A 17,582-nucleotide genomic window follows, 5' to 3' on the forward strand; every position below is an offset into this window, starting at 1 on the left:
TATTGGATAGTCCAACAAACATAAATAAATTGGTCCCTCTTCTGGAGATTAGTTGTGAGTGGAGAAATAAATAAGTGACCAAATAATCTACTATAGTCTTATATTTACACATGTACCATACGTTAATAAAAAAATGTAAGGGAGAAACCTGACCCTCTACCTCGAAGGGAATGCATGGGTTGGGAATCATTAAGCTATAGAATAATCATTTGAGGTATGATCAGCATAGTTTGGAAATATACATAAAACATCAACTATTAAGAAGTTATTAAGAGACTCCCTTTTTGTAATGAAGATGTTTTTATTTTTAGGAATCTGTATTATTCAGAGTTCTCCAGACAAACAGGACCAATAGGATGTGTGTGTGTTTGTATGTGTGGAGAGAGACAGAGACAGAGAGAGATTTATTTTAAGGAATTGGCTCATGCAGTTATGGAGGCTGACAAGTCCCCAGACCTGCAGTCAGCAAGCTGAAGACCCACGAGAGAGCTGCTGGTGTAATTCCAGTGTGAGGGCAAGTAAACTTAGACCCAGGAAGAGTTGATGTTTCAGTTCAAGTCCAAAGGCAGGAAGAAAGATCAGTGTTCCAACTCAAAGGCTGCCATATTTAAAGAATTCCTTCTTACTCGGGGGGGGGGTCAGTATTTTGATATACTCAGACCATCAATGACTAGATGAGGCCCACTCACATTAGGGAGGCCAATCTGCTTTACTCAGTCCATAGATCCAAATGTTAAACTCATCCAAAATCACCCTCACACAAACACCTAGAATAATGTTTGACCACATATGTGGGCATCCCATGGCCCACTCAGGTTGACACAAAATAACAATCAGCAGTCTACCCCTTGTCAACCTGGCACCCATGTGCATCTTTTCAAACTATACTTAATCTCCAAATGAAGACAACCACAAATCATAGTTCCACTTTACATGACACAACTCCCCTACATACAAAAACATACTAGCCCTTTCTCTAGAAGAGGAGGTAAATTCTTTCAGTAATATTTACTATTCTCCTTGATATTCTGTAACTTAAATACTATGATGTAAAGTTAACAGTACTTAAATACTACAACATAAAATCAATAATCTTTTGTTACATGAACAGAGAATAAAAGAGAGAAGAAAACAAAGATATTTGTGTTTGTATATACATTTTATTACATGTAATATATAATATATATTACACATAATATATACACACAAACATATTCGTAACAAAATAAGGAGGAAATATTCATGACAATTCCAGTCCGCGTTTCTGGAACTGCTCGCATGGTCATAACTGGTATTTATAGCTATGTTTTGCCGCTCCCCAATCTGTAACCCTTTTGCCTTCAGTCAGCACTCAGCTGGTTATGGTCCTTTACCTGGTGGGGTGAAACAAACTTTCATCCTGAAGGGTCTGGGTCATTGGTAGCCCTGCCTGTATTGGGTTGCTGTACTTTTTCACTGACCTTAATCACAGGGCATGGTAATACTAAGAGATGCCCTAATAGATCTCCTGTATTCCAGACACACTCTTCCTCACGTCCATTGAGGAACAGCAGTCCCATTTTCCTGTGGTAGTCAGGACCAGTCACCTCAGGCAGCATAGTAACTCCCTTCTTTGCCTGTTGATTCAGGGGCATGAAGAGCCCCAAGTGGCCTGGTAACTGTCACAACTTCAAGTTCTATGGAATTCTTGTTGTGTCTCATGGTGAAAGCGGGAACTAAGACTTCTAGGCAGGCAGAGCATACAGGCATAAGAACAGAAGCAAAACTTGTGCTAGTGCATCTCTAGGTTTAATACAAACCTAGAGTGATGGTGCCACTCCCACTTCCACACCTTGACTCCTGGACCTGTGAATCCCGGCTATGGGAGAAACAGCACCATATATTGGACACTAATTCAGAGCATCTACATCCTTAGGGAAACCTTTCCCTAGCCGTGAAAGGTATTGCTCTCTAGGTGGTGCTACAACTGATTCTTCAAAAAAAAAAAAAGTCATGAAGAACCTAGTGGCAAGACGGGAATAAAGACACAGACCTACTAGAGAATTGACTTGAGGATATGGGGAGGGGGAAGGGTAAGATGTGGCAAAGTGAGAGACTGGCATGGACATATATACACTACCAAACGTAAAACAGCTAGCTAGTGGGAAGCAGCCGCATAGCACAGGGAGATCAGCTCTGTGCTTTGTGACCACCTAGAGGGGGTGGGATAGGGAAGGTGCGAAAGAGACGCAAGAGGGAAGGGATATGGGGATATAAGTATACGTACAGCTGATTCACTTTGTTATACAGCAGAAACTAACACACCGTTGTAAAGCAATTATACTCCAATAAAGATGTTAAAAAAAAAAAAAAAGCCTATTCCCCCATTCTATCTATTAAGCCAGCTGCTTCAGGATACAGTAAGTCCCCTACATACAAACAAGTTCTGTTCCGAGAGCACGTTCATAAGTCCAATTTGTTCGTTAAGTCCAACAAAGTTAGCATAGGTACCCAACTAACACAATTGGCCATATTGTACTGTACTATAATAGGTTTATGATATTTTTCACACAAATAATACATAAAAAACAAACACAAAAAATAAAGAAAACATTTTTAATCTTACAGTACAGTACCTTGAGAAGTACAGTAGTATAGTACAACAGCTGGAGCTTCTTAGCAGTACCAGCTACATCACTGCTGCTTTTACGCTTGCCTCCGGACATCCTGGGCTTGATGTCGGTAAAGAGGTTGTACTACTGTACTCTATACCGTATTGCACAGTAAAGTACACAAAAGCACAACCACTTGTAGAAGATGCACGCACATGACAATGTATGCCAGACACATGAACTAACTTACATGATTGGGCATGTGAATGCACGTTCACATCTTTGAAAGTTTGCAACTTGAAGGTTCGTATGTAGGGGCCTTACTATAGTGGAGAATGTGATAAGACCAGTGAATCCCATGAGCATGGGCCCATTGCCACCCTTCTTTTGTTATGAAGTGAGTTCTTTGATTAGAGGTAATGCTCTGTGGAATACCATGACAGAAGACAAGACATTCTGTAAGTCCATAGATGGTAGTTTGGACAGAAGTATTGCATGCAGGGAAGACAAATCCAGATCCACTGCCCATTTCAGTAAGAACAAAATGCTGCTCTTCCATAATCAAAGTAGATCAGACTAGGCTGACCTCCTCTGGGGATGGCTCAGTGTTGGTCTCATTTGCTGGCAGACTGGGCACTCAGCAGTGGCCATAGCCAAGTTGGCCTTGGTGAGTAAGTGTCCATGTTGCTGAGTCCAGGCATGACTCCCACCCCTGCCATCATGGCCACTTGTCCATGAGCCCACTGGAAGATCACAGGGATAGCTGGGGAAAGAGGCTGACTGGTATCCACAGAAAGGGTCATCCTACCACTTGATTATTAAAATCCTCCTCTGCTGAGGTTACCCTTTAATGAGCAATCACATACAGTTAAGTCCCCTACATACAAATCTTTAAGTTGCAAACTTTCAAAGATACGAACATGGATCTGGTTCCAGCAAGGGACCAGAACCTGCGTTCCATCAACGTCAGGCGTGAATGAAATTGCAGCTTGCCCTCCGTCTCCTATTGCTGACGATCCTTCAACTCTATCATCTCCCACCTCCTCTCCCTCCTCCAGCCAGTAACTCTTCTTGCCTGTTCACTGGATGCCAGCCCCTGTATGCCAGCTGTTGTACTGGACTACTGTACTTTTCAAGGTACTGTACTGTAAGATTAAAAATGTTTTATTTTTTGTGTTTGTTTTTTATGTATTATTTGTGCAAAAAGTATTATAAACTTATTACAGTATAGTACTATATAGCCGATTGTGTTAGTTGGGGACCTAGGCTAACCTTGTTGGACTTATGAACAAATTGGACTTACTAACCCGCTCTTGGAACAGAACTCATTTGTATGTAGGGGACTTAATGTACCTTCATATTTTTTGCCCATTAAGAGAAGTCTATCCATAGACTTCCTCCCCAGATTTCCTTGTCAACAATTTCCCAATCATGTTCTTTCCAAATCCCTAACCATCCAGCCAAACCATTGGCCATAAATGGGTATGAATCATACATCTGGTCACTTATCCTGCCCAGCAAAGTGAGCAACCAGGTGCACTGCTCAAAGCTCTGCCCACTGGGAGGACTTCCCTTCACCATTGTCCTTTAGGGATGTCGCAGAGAGATGCTGGGCTGCTGCAGCTGTCTACCTTCAGGTGGTGCTGACAAATCATGCAGAACCCTCTGTAAACCAGGCTCCAGTCTCCTCGTCCTCTGCCAGCTAATTGTAGGGAATTCCCCATGAAGCCGTAGGTGCAGGTTGGGAAAGAGAAGGCAGTATAAAAGGAGTGGTGTCCATGGGCATTTAGACCACTTCATATAACTTACCTGTACCTTCAGGGCCTGCTTGGGAACAACTGTGTACATCCCACTTCCATTTGATGATGAAGTGCTGCTATGCATGCCCAACATTACAGCTTGGTGCATCACATGACACCCTGCTCATGTCGGGCAGCTGCTCAGCTCACGTGGTAACTTCGTGACCCAATGTAAAGAATTTAGTCATTACTAAGGCCCAGTCACAGGCCAGGAGCTGTTTCTTAAAAGCAGAGTCATTGCCCACGGAGGATGGTAGGGTTTTGCTCCAAAATCTTAAGGGCCTGCATTATGATTCATTTATAGAGGCCCACCAAGGCTCCAAACAGCATCCCTAACTGCCACTGACACTCCAAGCACCATTGGATCTTCCAGATCATAAGGCCTAAATTGCAAAGCAGCTTGCATGGCAACCTGGACCCAATACAGAGCCTTCTCTTGTGCTGGGCCTCACTCAAAACTAGCAGCTTTTCGGGTTACTCAGTAAATGGGTCAGAGTAATACGTCTAAATGAGGAATATACTGCCTCCAGAATACAAAGAGGGCCACTAAGCATTGTGCCTTTTCCAACCAAAAAGGGCCACATGCAACTATTTATCCTTCGTCTTTGAAGGGATATCTAAACATGCCCCACACCCCTGGACCCCTAGAAAGGCAGAAGACCCCTCAGCATTTTTTGTCAGTTTTATTACCATCCTCTTACATGCAAATGTCTTACTCATAGGTCTAGAGTAGTTGTTACTTCCTGCTTATTAAGTTCAATAAGCATAAAGTAAAAAAAAAAAAAAAAAAGGTGAGGGGGGAATTCCCTGGCAGTCCAGTGGTTAGGACTCTGTGCTTCCACTTCAGAGGGCATGGGTTCGATCCCTGGTCAGGGAACTAAGATCCCACAAGCCGCTTAGCGTGGCCAAAAAAAAAAAAAAAAAAAATAGCATAAAGTCATCAGTGTAATAATGGACCAGTGTAATATCTTATGGAGGGGAAAGGCAAGCAAGATCCCCTCGAACTAAATTATGACATAGGGCTGGAGAGCTGATATACCCCTGAGGTGGGACAATGTAGGTATTTTTCTGACCTTGCCAGCTGAAAGTAACCAGCTTCCAGTGGTCTTTATTAACAGGGATAGAGGAAAAAAAGCATTTGCCAGATCAATAGCTCCATAACAGGTACAGGGGATGTCTTAATTTGCCCAAACAAAGAAACCACATCTGGCACAGCACCTGCAATTGAATTTACAGCCTAGTTAAGCCTACAATTATCCACCGTCATTCTCCAGGATGCATCCGTCTTTTGCACAGGCCAAATCGGTGAGTTGAATGGGGATAAATTAGACGATGGCACCCCTGCATCTTTCAAATCCTTAATGGTGGCACTAATCTCTGCAATCCCTCCAGGAATCCAGTATGGCTTCTGTTTAGTATTTTCTTAGGTAGAGGCAGTTGTGGTGGCTTCCACTTGGCTTTTCCCACCATAATGGCCCTCGCTCCACTGGTCAGAATCCCCAGTATGGGGATTCTGCCAGCTGCTAAGGATGTCTGCCCCGACTAGGCACTCCAGAACTGAGGAAATGGTTACAGACTGGGTTCAGGGACATACCGGGCCAACACTGAGAGGGACCTGATCTAAAACTCCATTGCTCAGCTGACCTCCATAAGCCCCTACTCTGACTGGAGGGCCACAGTGATATTTTGGATCTCTGGAATAAGTGTCCAATATTTCCCCAAAGGCCCAATTATTTCCTTTTTCCCAATGTACCCTGGTTAAAAGCCATGGATCCCTTTGGGGAAAGCTGAGAGAAAGATTAACAGTATACATTTTTGGCAACGTACAGGGGTCCTTCTTTAAGGGGACCCCACCTCCCCATCATTCAAGGGATGTGGAGTCTGTAAACTGGCTCAAGTCTGAGACTGATTGAGAGGCCATGACTCTCTGTTTTTATGACTTACGTTAGACTTTTGTTCACTTGGCCTAATATATGTCTGGTTCTACAGATTACGTGAGAATGGAATAGGCTTCCTAGCTATTTCACTTCTAGGAGCAACATGATGAACTAGCCAAGGCCATGGCCTGCATGAGTCAGGCTAGTCTGACTGCTGCTTTGATTCTGCTGTCCATGACCGTAGCCACACCCACCTTGCCTGCCACCAACTGGCCCCCGCTACCCAGGATCCAATTATTCCAGTGGCATTTAGGTTTCCCAATTCAATGACCGCAGTTCCCACTGTGAGGTTTGGCTACAGAGAGGAACAATCATGGAGCTCTTCAAAGATGCTGGGGCTTCCATCACAAATTGATTTCTCACAGTCATGGTGAAAGCTATGCCTTCTGGATGCTCTCTGTGTGGGTAAGTCTTAAATGACAAATACACTCTAACATTCCAGTCTCCCTAAGTCTTTGAATCCCTTCCTCTCCACTAAACCAAGGTAGGGCAGGCACTTTCACCTTATTCACTGTGGACCACCTTCTGATCCCTGCTTTAGTCAGTCAACCAACCAAACTGTCATAGCTCTCGGTAACTCTCTGAGCTGACCCACTAAACACAGAATCCTTGCTCAGTGAGCCCTCAGTGAATCAGTAAATTCAACCTGACCCAACTTTACGTTCCTTCCACCATTATCCAACACTTTTGATATCTACCCCCTCACAGGTTCCCTAGACTTCCATCTGTATAAATTAGAAGACTCAAGTAGTTCTTTTGGAATGTAGCACATCTCCTATGCATCACACTCTATCCCTCACCTGTACAGACCCTGTTAGGACTTGAGTCTAGTTACAGGTACAGAAGCAAAGATGGGTGCTGGGTGTGGGTGCCGAGGAGAATCAGTATTATCTTGCATGGCAACTGCCTCAGGAGAGACCAATACCATTTCCTCAGGCAATGCAGGGTTTATCCCTTCAGATCGGGGTAGAGAGATCACTTCCACTGGGAACAGAGAGGACTCTTCCATTGGAAAGAAGACTCATCAGAATTTAGGGGCTTAATGTCCCCAGTTTCATCAGAGTCTTCCTACATGTGCCCATTCAGGACCCCATTCTGCCCCAATTAATGCCCTCACTTAGCAATAGATACCCTGTGAGGCTGGAGTTCAAATTGCATTTAGCCACTGAAAGGATGAGATATTTTTGTTTGATTTTTTTAGCAATATCAGCCTTAAGACTACAAGAGATTAGGGTCTCCTTTAGGGCACACACAAAAGCTTTAGGTCATTTATGCAGTGCTTGAAATGGGAATTCAAATCCCTGAGCTCATCCTTTTCTTTCCCAACTTTTCCAGCCACATTAGAAGAAACCAGCCAATCTTGTTATATTTGTTTGTCTGAGAAAAATGTTCAAAAGTGTCATGTATACAGACATCCAGATTCTTGCTTCTTCTAAGGGGTCAATTAGGAAAATCCTATGGAGATATTTTGCATATCTCTATGGCCAAATCATGCCATGGACTATCAGTGCTCTCTTTACTGCTGGAAATAGAGTCATTAGCATCTTTACATCTAACCATATAAAGAGTCAATTCCAGAGACACCAGAACCAAATCATAAAATTCATCTTAAAATTCTGATCCTCTAAAACCGGTCTCAGTTCCGAAATATATCTTAGGTTCTCCAGACAGAGAGATAGAGAGAGAGGGAGACCAAGGGGAGCCAATGGATAGTTCCAGTCAAAGTCTGAAGGCCTGAGAACCAAGAAAGCTTATGGTATAGTTCCATTCCAAAGGCTGGTAGGATCAGTATCCAGAAAGAGTCAAAGTTTCACTTTGGCAGTATATCCAAAGGCAGTATAAAAACCTGTCACAAGTTGAAGGCAGTTAGGCAGGAGGAACTTCCTCTTAGTCAGGTTGGGAGGCGGTCAGCCTTTTGATCTATTCATGCCTTCAACTGATTGTCAAGTCTCACCCATGTTAGGGAGAGCAATCTGCTTTACTCAGTCTATTGACTTAAATGTTAAATTCACAAACACTCTCATAGAAACATCCAGAATAATGGTTGACCAAATATCTGGATACCCTGTATCCCAGTCAAGTTGACACACAAAATTAACCATCAGAGTTATTCCAAGAAGAATATTCCAAAGAATGGTGGATGCAGTGTTTTACCATAAATAAAGCAAGAAAAAATTGGATAAATGAGAACCCTTTAAAAGTTGATGAGATTTGTATGTTGTATGCCTACAACAATGTTAATGAATTCTAATGAGTTACTATACCACTATATCATTATTGAAGAAGTCTTGGTGAAAAACACATTTTATGAGGGGAAAAACTGTATACTTTTCTAAATATAAATAGAAATGATGGTATTCATAAAAAAGCTAAATAATTTTCCATGTGGAGATAAAATTTCTTATAACATATTCAGCCAAATGGTTCCACAAGATGTTAAAAGGTGCTACTGGAAGGCGGCTTAATAAAATCCTGGGTTAAATACAGCAAAAAAAAAAAAAGAGAGAAAGACAAAAAAAGCTCTCTTTAAGCAAGACTCTAAAAGCCTTTAGTATCTGCATTAGCCTTGTGAATCTTCACGAGGGAGATATAATAAGTATCTTTTTCCAACTGTATTGGATCACAATAGTCTTTTAGTCCTGGAGCATTTTGCAGATTAGTGTCCTGTGAAACACACTTTGGAAAATGCTTCTCGAGTATTTTAAGTTTGAAACATTTCTAATGTTCTTTTCAATTTAAAGTAGTAAAAATATCTCTATCTTATGAAACTGTTATAATAACATCTTATATAAGTACAGCACTAATTAGTTTCAAAGTGCTCTCACCACAATTACAGCATTGTAGCTTTATAAGATTTTTGTAAGGCAGGTATAATGATCCTCATCACAGGATCAAGAATTTAGGACAGAGATAATTTAAGAGACTTGCTCAAGGTCACATAGCTAGTTAGTAATAGAACTTGGGTTAGAAGGTTTTTTTTAAGATACCCAAGCAAAACTCTTTCCCCTTAATTACAATGTTTCGACAGCATTTATTCATTAATGTCTATTCATACATTACTTGCATATAATCATCGAGTTCATTCATACATGAACTCGATTAGTCACTTATGAAGTCTAGACAGGAAAATGACTTTTAGCCTTCTAAGACTGGGTTTCAATACTAGTTCTATACACAGACTGTGTGACTGTGGTCAGATTTCTCGAGCACTTTGAGCCTCAGTTTCCTTAGTAAATGGGGATGAGAAACAATTCCACAATTCCTTTTCTAAAACCCTATGGCCAGATGTATTTCTCAATTTAAGCCACATTATACTGGGGTAATTCACGCTATATTCCACGTACTATATAACAACTACAGCAGTACCCATAAAAAAAGACAATTTTTTTTTTCAGCTAAACATATAAATATTCACACTGAGTGGGTTTGGTTAAAGACTAATATTAACCTCAGATCAATTCAGCTCAGAATTTTAACACCAAATATATTTTGACATAAAATGAATGAAAACAGCTTTCGGTTATCAGAACTTGTATTAGTCAGTTTAGACTGCTGTAAAAGAGTACCATAGATTAACTGGTTTATAAACAACAGAAATTTATTTCTCACACATCGGAGTCTGTATGTCCGAGATCAGTGTGCCAATGTGTTACGGCTATGGCGAGAGTCTGCTACTGGGTTGCAGATAGCTGACCTCTCTTTGTATCTTCACATGACAGAACAGAGAGAGGAAGCAAGCTCTCTCTGAGTCTTATAAGGGCACTAATCCCATTCATGAAGACTCCACCCTCATGACCTCATCTAATCCTAGTTACCCCTCACCCAAAGGTCCCACTCCCTAATACCATCACACTGTGAGGGCAGCATTTCAACATATGAATTTTAAAAAGACACATTCAGTCCTTAACAAAGGTTCTTGGCTATCAGAACTATGATAACAGATATGAATACCTATCTCAGGACTGTTACAAAAATACAAAGAGATACACATGTTAGAGCACACAGAACAGTGCCTGGAACACAGTGAAAGCACAGCACAATGCCAGCTATTGATATTATTATTATGATTATTAAGCAACATTGCATTCTTCACATTCTTCACAATTACGTTTATTAAAAACTGCAGAAAAGGCCAGAAGTGGCCGGAAAGACCACTGGGTCAATTGCGCGAGGTCCGAACGGTGACTGGAAGGTGCCTCAGCGCTCAAGCAGGGAGCCATTATAGAGGTAGCATGCACCCTGAGCATCAAGAGTGGCACCACCAAGCTCTTTCCCTGGGAAATACACTCAGCAACAAGTTGCCATAGCTATGAACTGTGTCTGTGAATATCTGTGCTTTATCTCAATTTAGTTTGCGCATCCAGTAGCAAGATGTGTCCTCAAGTTTAGGGAGAGCACCAGAATCACAACTAACTGCTGAACAACCATTGACAGGAAGACACTGGAACGCACCAAAAAAGATACCCCACATCCAAAGACAAAAGAGAAGCCACAGTGGAATGGTAGTACGGACGCAATCACAAAAAAATCAAATCTACTGGGTAGGTGACTCACAAACTAGAGAACAATTATACCACAGAAGTCCACCCACTGGAGTGAAGGTTCTGAGACCCACGTCAAGCTTCCCAACCTGGGGAGGAGGAACTCCCAGAGAATGAGACTTCGAAGGCTAGCAGGATTTGATTGCAGGACTTCGACAGGACTGAGGGAAACAGAGACTCCACTCTTGGAGGGCACACACAAAGTAATGTGCACATCAGGACCCAGGGGGAAGGAGCAGTGAACCCATAGGAGACTGAACCAGACCTACCTGCTAGTGTTGGAGGGTCTCCTGCAGAGGCAGGGGGTGGCTGTGGCTCACTGTGGGGACAAAGACAGTGGCAGCAGAAGTTCTGGGAAGTAGTCCTTGGCATGAGCCCTCCCGGAGTCCGCCATTAGCCCCACCAAAGAGCGTGTACCCTCCACTGCTGGGTCGCCTCAGGCCAAACAACCAACAGGGAGGGAAATCAGCCCCACCTATCAGCAGACAAGCAGATTGAAGTATTACTGAGCTCTGCCCACCAGAGCAACACCCAACTCTACTGACCACCAGTCCCTCCCATCAGGAAGCTTGCACAAGTCTCTTAGATAGCCTCATCCACCGGAGGGCAGACAGCAGAGGCAAGAAGAACTACAGTCCTGCAGCCTGTGGAATGAAAACCACATTCACAGAAAGATACACAAAATGAAAAGGAAGAGGACTATGTCCCAGATGAAGGAACAAGATAAAACCCCAGAAAAACAACTAAATGAAGTGGAGATAGGCAACCTTCCAGAAAAAGAAATCAGAATAATGATAATGAAGATGATCCAGGACCTTGGGGAAAAAATGGAGGCAAAGATCGAGAAGATGCAAGAAATGATTAACAAAGACCTAGAAGAATTAAAGAACAAACACCTAGAAGAATTAAAGAACAAACAAACAGAGATGAACAGTACAATAACTGAAATGAAAAATACACTAGAAGGAATCCATAGCAGAGTAACTGAGGCAGAAGAACAGAAAAGTGACCTGGAAGACAGAATGGTGGAGTTCACTACTGCAGAACAGAATAAAGAAAAAGAATGAAAAGAACTGAAGACAGCCTAAGAGACCTCTGGGACAACATTAAACGCACCAACGTTCGCATTATAGGGGTCCCAGAAGGAGAAGAGAGAAAGAAAGGACCCGAGAAAATATCTGAAGAGATTATAATCGAAAACTTCCCTAACATGGGAAAGGAAATAGCCACTCAAGTCCAGGAAGTGCAGGGAGTCCCAGGCAGGATAAACCCAAGGAGAAACATACCAAGACACACAGTAATCAAACTGACAAAAATTATAGACAAAGAAAAATTATTAAAAGCAACAAGGGAAAAACAAAAAATAACATAAAAGGGAACTCCCGTAAGGTTAACAGCTGATTTCTCAGCAGAAACTCTGAAAGCCAGAAGGGAGTGGCATGATATACTTAAAGTGATGAAAGGGAAGAACCTACAACCAAGATTACTCTACCCAGCAAGGATCTCATTCAGATTCGACGGAGAAATCAAAAGCTTTACAGACAAGCAAAAGCTAAGAGAATTCAGCACCACCAAACCAGCTCTACAACAAATGCTAAAGGAACTTCTTTAAGTGGGAAACACAAGAGAAGAAAAGGACCTACAAAAACAAACGCAAAACAATTAAGAAAATAGTAATAGGAACATACATATCTATAATTACCTTAAATGTGAACGGATTAAATGCTCCAACCAAAAGACACAGGCTCGCTGAATGGATGCAAAAACAAGACCCATATACATGCTGTCTACAAGAGACCTACTTCAGACCTCGGGACACATACAGACTGAAAGTAAGGGGATGGAAAAACGTATTCCATGCAAATGGAAATCAAAAGAAAGCTGGAGTAGCAATACTCATATCAGATAAAATAGACTTTAAAATAGAGAATGTTACAACAGACAAGGCAATACTCATATCAGATGAAATAGACTTTAAAATAGAGAATGTTACAACAGACAAGGAAGGACATTACATAATGATCAAGGGATCAATCCAAGAAGAAGATATAACAATTATAAATATATATGCACCCAACATAGGAGCACCTCAATACATAAGGCAAATGCTAACAGCCATAAAAGGGGAAACTGACAGTAACACAATAATAGTGGGGGACTTTAACACCTCACTTACACCAATGAACAGATCATCAAGACAGAAAATTAATAAGGAAACACAAGAATTAAATGACAAAATAGACCAGATAGATTTAATTGATATTTATAGGACATTCCATCCGAAAAGAGCAGATTACACTTTCTTCTCAAGTGTACACGGAACATTCTTCAGGACAGATCACATGTTGGGTCACAAATCAAGCCTCGGTAAATTTAAGAAAACTGAAATCATATCAAGCATCTTTTCTGACCACAATGCTACGAGATTAGAAATCCATTACAGGGAAAAAATTTTAAAAACACAAACACATGGAGGGTAAACAATATGCTACTAAATAACCAAGAGATCACTGCAGAAATCAAAGAGGAAATCAAAAAATACCTAGAGACAAATGACAACAAAAATATGACGATCCAAACCTATGGGATGCAGCAAATGTAGTTCTAAGAGGGAAGTTTATAGCAATACAACCCTACCTCAAGAAACAAGAAAAATCTCAAATAAACAATCTAACATTACACCTAAAGGAACTAGAGAAAGAAGAACAAACAAAGCCCAAAGTTAGTAGATGGAAAGAAATCATAAAGATCAGAGCAGAAATAAATGAAATAGAAACAAAGAAAACAATAGCAAAAAATCAATAAAACTAAAAGCTTGTTCTTTGAGAAGATAAACAAAATTGATACACCTTTAGCCAGACTCATCAAGAAAAAAAGGGAGAGGACTCAAATCATTAAATTAGAAATGAAAAAGGAGAAGTTACAACGGACACTGCAGAAATATGAAGCATCCGAAGAGACTACTACAAGCAACTCTATTCAATAAAAAGGACAACTTGGAAGAAATGGACAAACTCTTAGAAAGGTATAACCTTTCAAGACTGAACCACGAAGAAACAGAAAATATGAACAGGCCAACCCAAGTAATGAAATTGAAACTGTGATTAAAAATTTTCCAACAAACAAAAGTCCAGGACCAGATGGCTTCACAGGCAAATTCTATCAAACATTTAGAGAAGAGCTAACAACCATCCTTCTCAAACTCTTCCAAAAAATTACAGAGGAAGAAACACTCCCAAACTCATTCTATGAGGCCACCATCATCCTGATACCAAAACCAGACAAAGATACTACAAAAAAAGAAAATTACAGACCAATATCACTGATGAATATAGATGCAAAAATCCTCAACAAAATACTACCAAACAGAATCCAACAACACATTAAAAGGATCATACACCATGATCAAGTGGGATTTATCCCAGGGATGCAAGGATTCTTCAATATATGCAAATCAATCAGTGTGATTACCATATTAACAAATTGAAGAATAAAAACCATATGATCATCTCAATAGATGTAGAAAAAGCTTTGGACAAAATTCAACACCCATTAATGATAAAATCTCTCCAGAAAGTGGGCATACAGGGAACCTACCTCAACATAATAAAGGCCATATATGACAAACCCACAGCAAAAATCATTCTCAATAGTGAAAACCTGAAAGCATTTCCTCTAAGATCAGAAACAAGATAAAGGATGTCCACTCTTGCCATTATTATTCAACATAGTTTTGGAAGTCCTGGCCATGGCAAACAGAGAAGAAAAAGAAATAAAAGGAATACAAATTGGAAAAGAAGAAGTAAAACTGTCACTGTTTGCAGATGACATGATACTATACATAGAAAACTCTAAAGATGCCACCAGAAAACCACTAGAGCTAATCAATGAATGTGGTAAAGTTGCCGGATACAAAATTAATGCATAGAAATCTCTTGCATTCCTATACACTAACAATGAAATACCAGAAAGAGAAATTAAGGAAACAAGCCCATTCACCATTGCAACAAAAAGAATAAAATATCTAGGAATAAACCTACCTAAGGAGATAAAAGTCCTGTACTCAGAAAAGTATAAGACACTGATGAAAAAAATCAAAGATGACACAAACAGATGGAGAGATATACCATGTTCCTGGATTGGAAGAATCAATAGTGTGAAAATGACTATACTACCCAAAGGAATCTACAGATTCAGTACAATCCCTATCAAATTACCAATGGCATTTTTTACAGAACTAGAACAAAAAAATCTTAAAATGTGTATGGAGACACAAAAGACCCTGAATAGCCAAAGAAATCTTGAGGGAAAAAAACGGATCTGGAGGAATCAGACTCCCTGACTTCAGACTATACTACAAAGCTACAGTAATCAAGACAATATGGTACTGGCATAAAAACAGAAATATAGATCAATGGAACAGGACAGAAAGCCCAGAGATAAACCCATGCACCAATGGTCAACTAACCTCTGACAAAGGAGGCAAGAATATGCAATGGAGAAAAGACAGTCTCTTCAATAAGTGGTGCTGGGAAAACTAGACAGCTACATGCAAAAGAACGAAATTAGAACACTCTCTAACACCATACACAAAAATAAACTCAAAATGGATTAAAGACCTAAATGTAAGACTGGACACTATAAAACTCTTAGAGGAAAATATAGGAAGAAGAAACACTCTTTGACATAAATCACAGCAAGATCTTTTTTGACCCACCTTCTAAAGTAATGGAAATAAAAACAAAAATAAACAAATGGCACCTAATGAAACTTAAAAGCGTTTGCACAGCAAAGGAAACCATAAACAAGACAAAAGTCCAACCCTAAGAATGGGAGAAAATATTTTCAAATGAATCAGACAAAGGAATAATCTCCAAAATATATAAACAGCTTATGCAGCTCAATATTAAAAAAACAAACAACCCAATCCAAAAATGGGCTGAAGACCTAAATAGACATTTCTCCAAAGAAGACATACAGATGGCCAAGAGGCACACGAAAAGCTGCTCCACATCACTAATTATTAGAGAAATGCAAATCAAAACTACAATGAGGTATCACCTCACACCGGTTAGAATGGGCATCATCAGAAAATCTACAAACAACAAATGCTGGAGAGGGTGTGGAGAAAAGGGAACCCTCTTGCACTGTTGGTGGAAATGTAAATTGATACAGCCACTATGGAGAACAGTATGGAGGTTCCTTAAAACACTAAAACTAGAATTACCATATGACCCAGCAATCCCACTACTGGTCATATAACCAGAGAAAACCATAATTCAAAATACACATGCACCCCAGTGTTCATTGCAGCACTATTTACAAGAGCCAGGTCATGGAAACCACTTAAATGCCCATCAACAGACTAATGGATAAAGAAGATGTGGTACATATATACAATGGAATATTACTCAGCCATAAAAAGGAACAAAATTGGGTCATTTGTAGAGATGTGGAAGAACCTAGAGACTGTCATACAGAGTGAAGTCAGAAAGAGAAAAACAAATATCGTATATTAATGCATATATGTGGAATCTAGAAAAATGGTACAGATGAACCAGTTTGAAAGGCAGAAATAGAGACACAGATGTAGAGAACAAACATATGGACACCAAGGGGGGAAAGCAGTGGGGGGATGAATTGGGAGACTGGGATTGACATATATCCACTAATATGTATAAAATATATAACTAATAAGAAACTGCTATATAAAAAATAAAATAAAATTCAAAAAAATACTGCATGCATCCAACATTTCTCCATCATAAAATTTAGGAATGAGCAAAAGATATATAACATTATATTTTGTGAACTAATCTGGAACTTCCATATACCTTTTGGGGTAATGAACCTAGTATTAATGTACAAGAAAAGGTAAGTAGAAAGCATAATGAATACAAGCCTCAAGAGAATGACAACCTTCAAGATGATGACAAAATACTGACTTAACCTCAAAAGAAATTCATACATTTTAATCTTTCCTCATCATAGGCAATCAGAAAACACTCTTATTCATCTGTGCACCCTAGTGCAATGTCTGACATAGAGAAGAACCAGATACCTATTTATTGCATAAACATAAACATTCATGAGGAATGAACCCCTACTATCAGTGCAAAGCTAATAGGTACCCCTATTTACAGATAATAGTCCTTACTGGTCTTGTAGAATTGAGTCCCAGAATCATACAGCCCTCTTAGGGCATCATAATGCAAATATACTCCTGAAGTATGTGAGCTTTTTGCCTTTATTACTGAACTGTTCACTCCCAGATAAAGCCCTGGAAATCATGAAATAGGAAGTGTAATTTACTGTCTCTACATGTCAGCTAATCCAGATGATAAGGAGTCTATGCTTCAACCAGGTATAAATGTGGCTTGACACATGACGATGAGGGAAAAACAGTAACTTGAGAATATGTTTAAGGAGATGTAATTTCAAAATATTCACTAAAATAAAACCATATTTATTTCTTAAGAATAAACGTTTTTGCCAATAAGGACCTACTTTATAGCACAGGGAACTATACTCACTATTTTGTAATAACATATAAGGGAAAAGAATCTGGAAAAGGTTATATATATAACTGAATCACTGTGCTCTACACTTGAAACTAATACAACATTGTAAATCAACTATACTTCAATAAAAAATAAATAAAATAAAAATAAGGAGATGTACTGAAAAAAAAGAACATTTTAATTGCCAAAAGCA

Source organism: Eubalaena glacialis, chromosome 3 (assembly GCF_028564815.1).
Source record: "Eubalaena glacialis isolate mEubGla1 chromosome 3, mEubGla1.1.hap2.+ XY, whole genome shotgun sequence".
NCBI lineage: Eukaryota > Metazoa > Chordata > Mammalia > Artiodactyla > Balaenidae > Eubalaena > Eubalaena glacialis.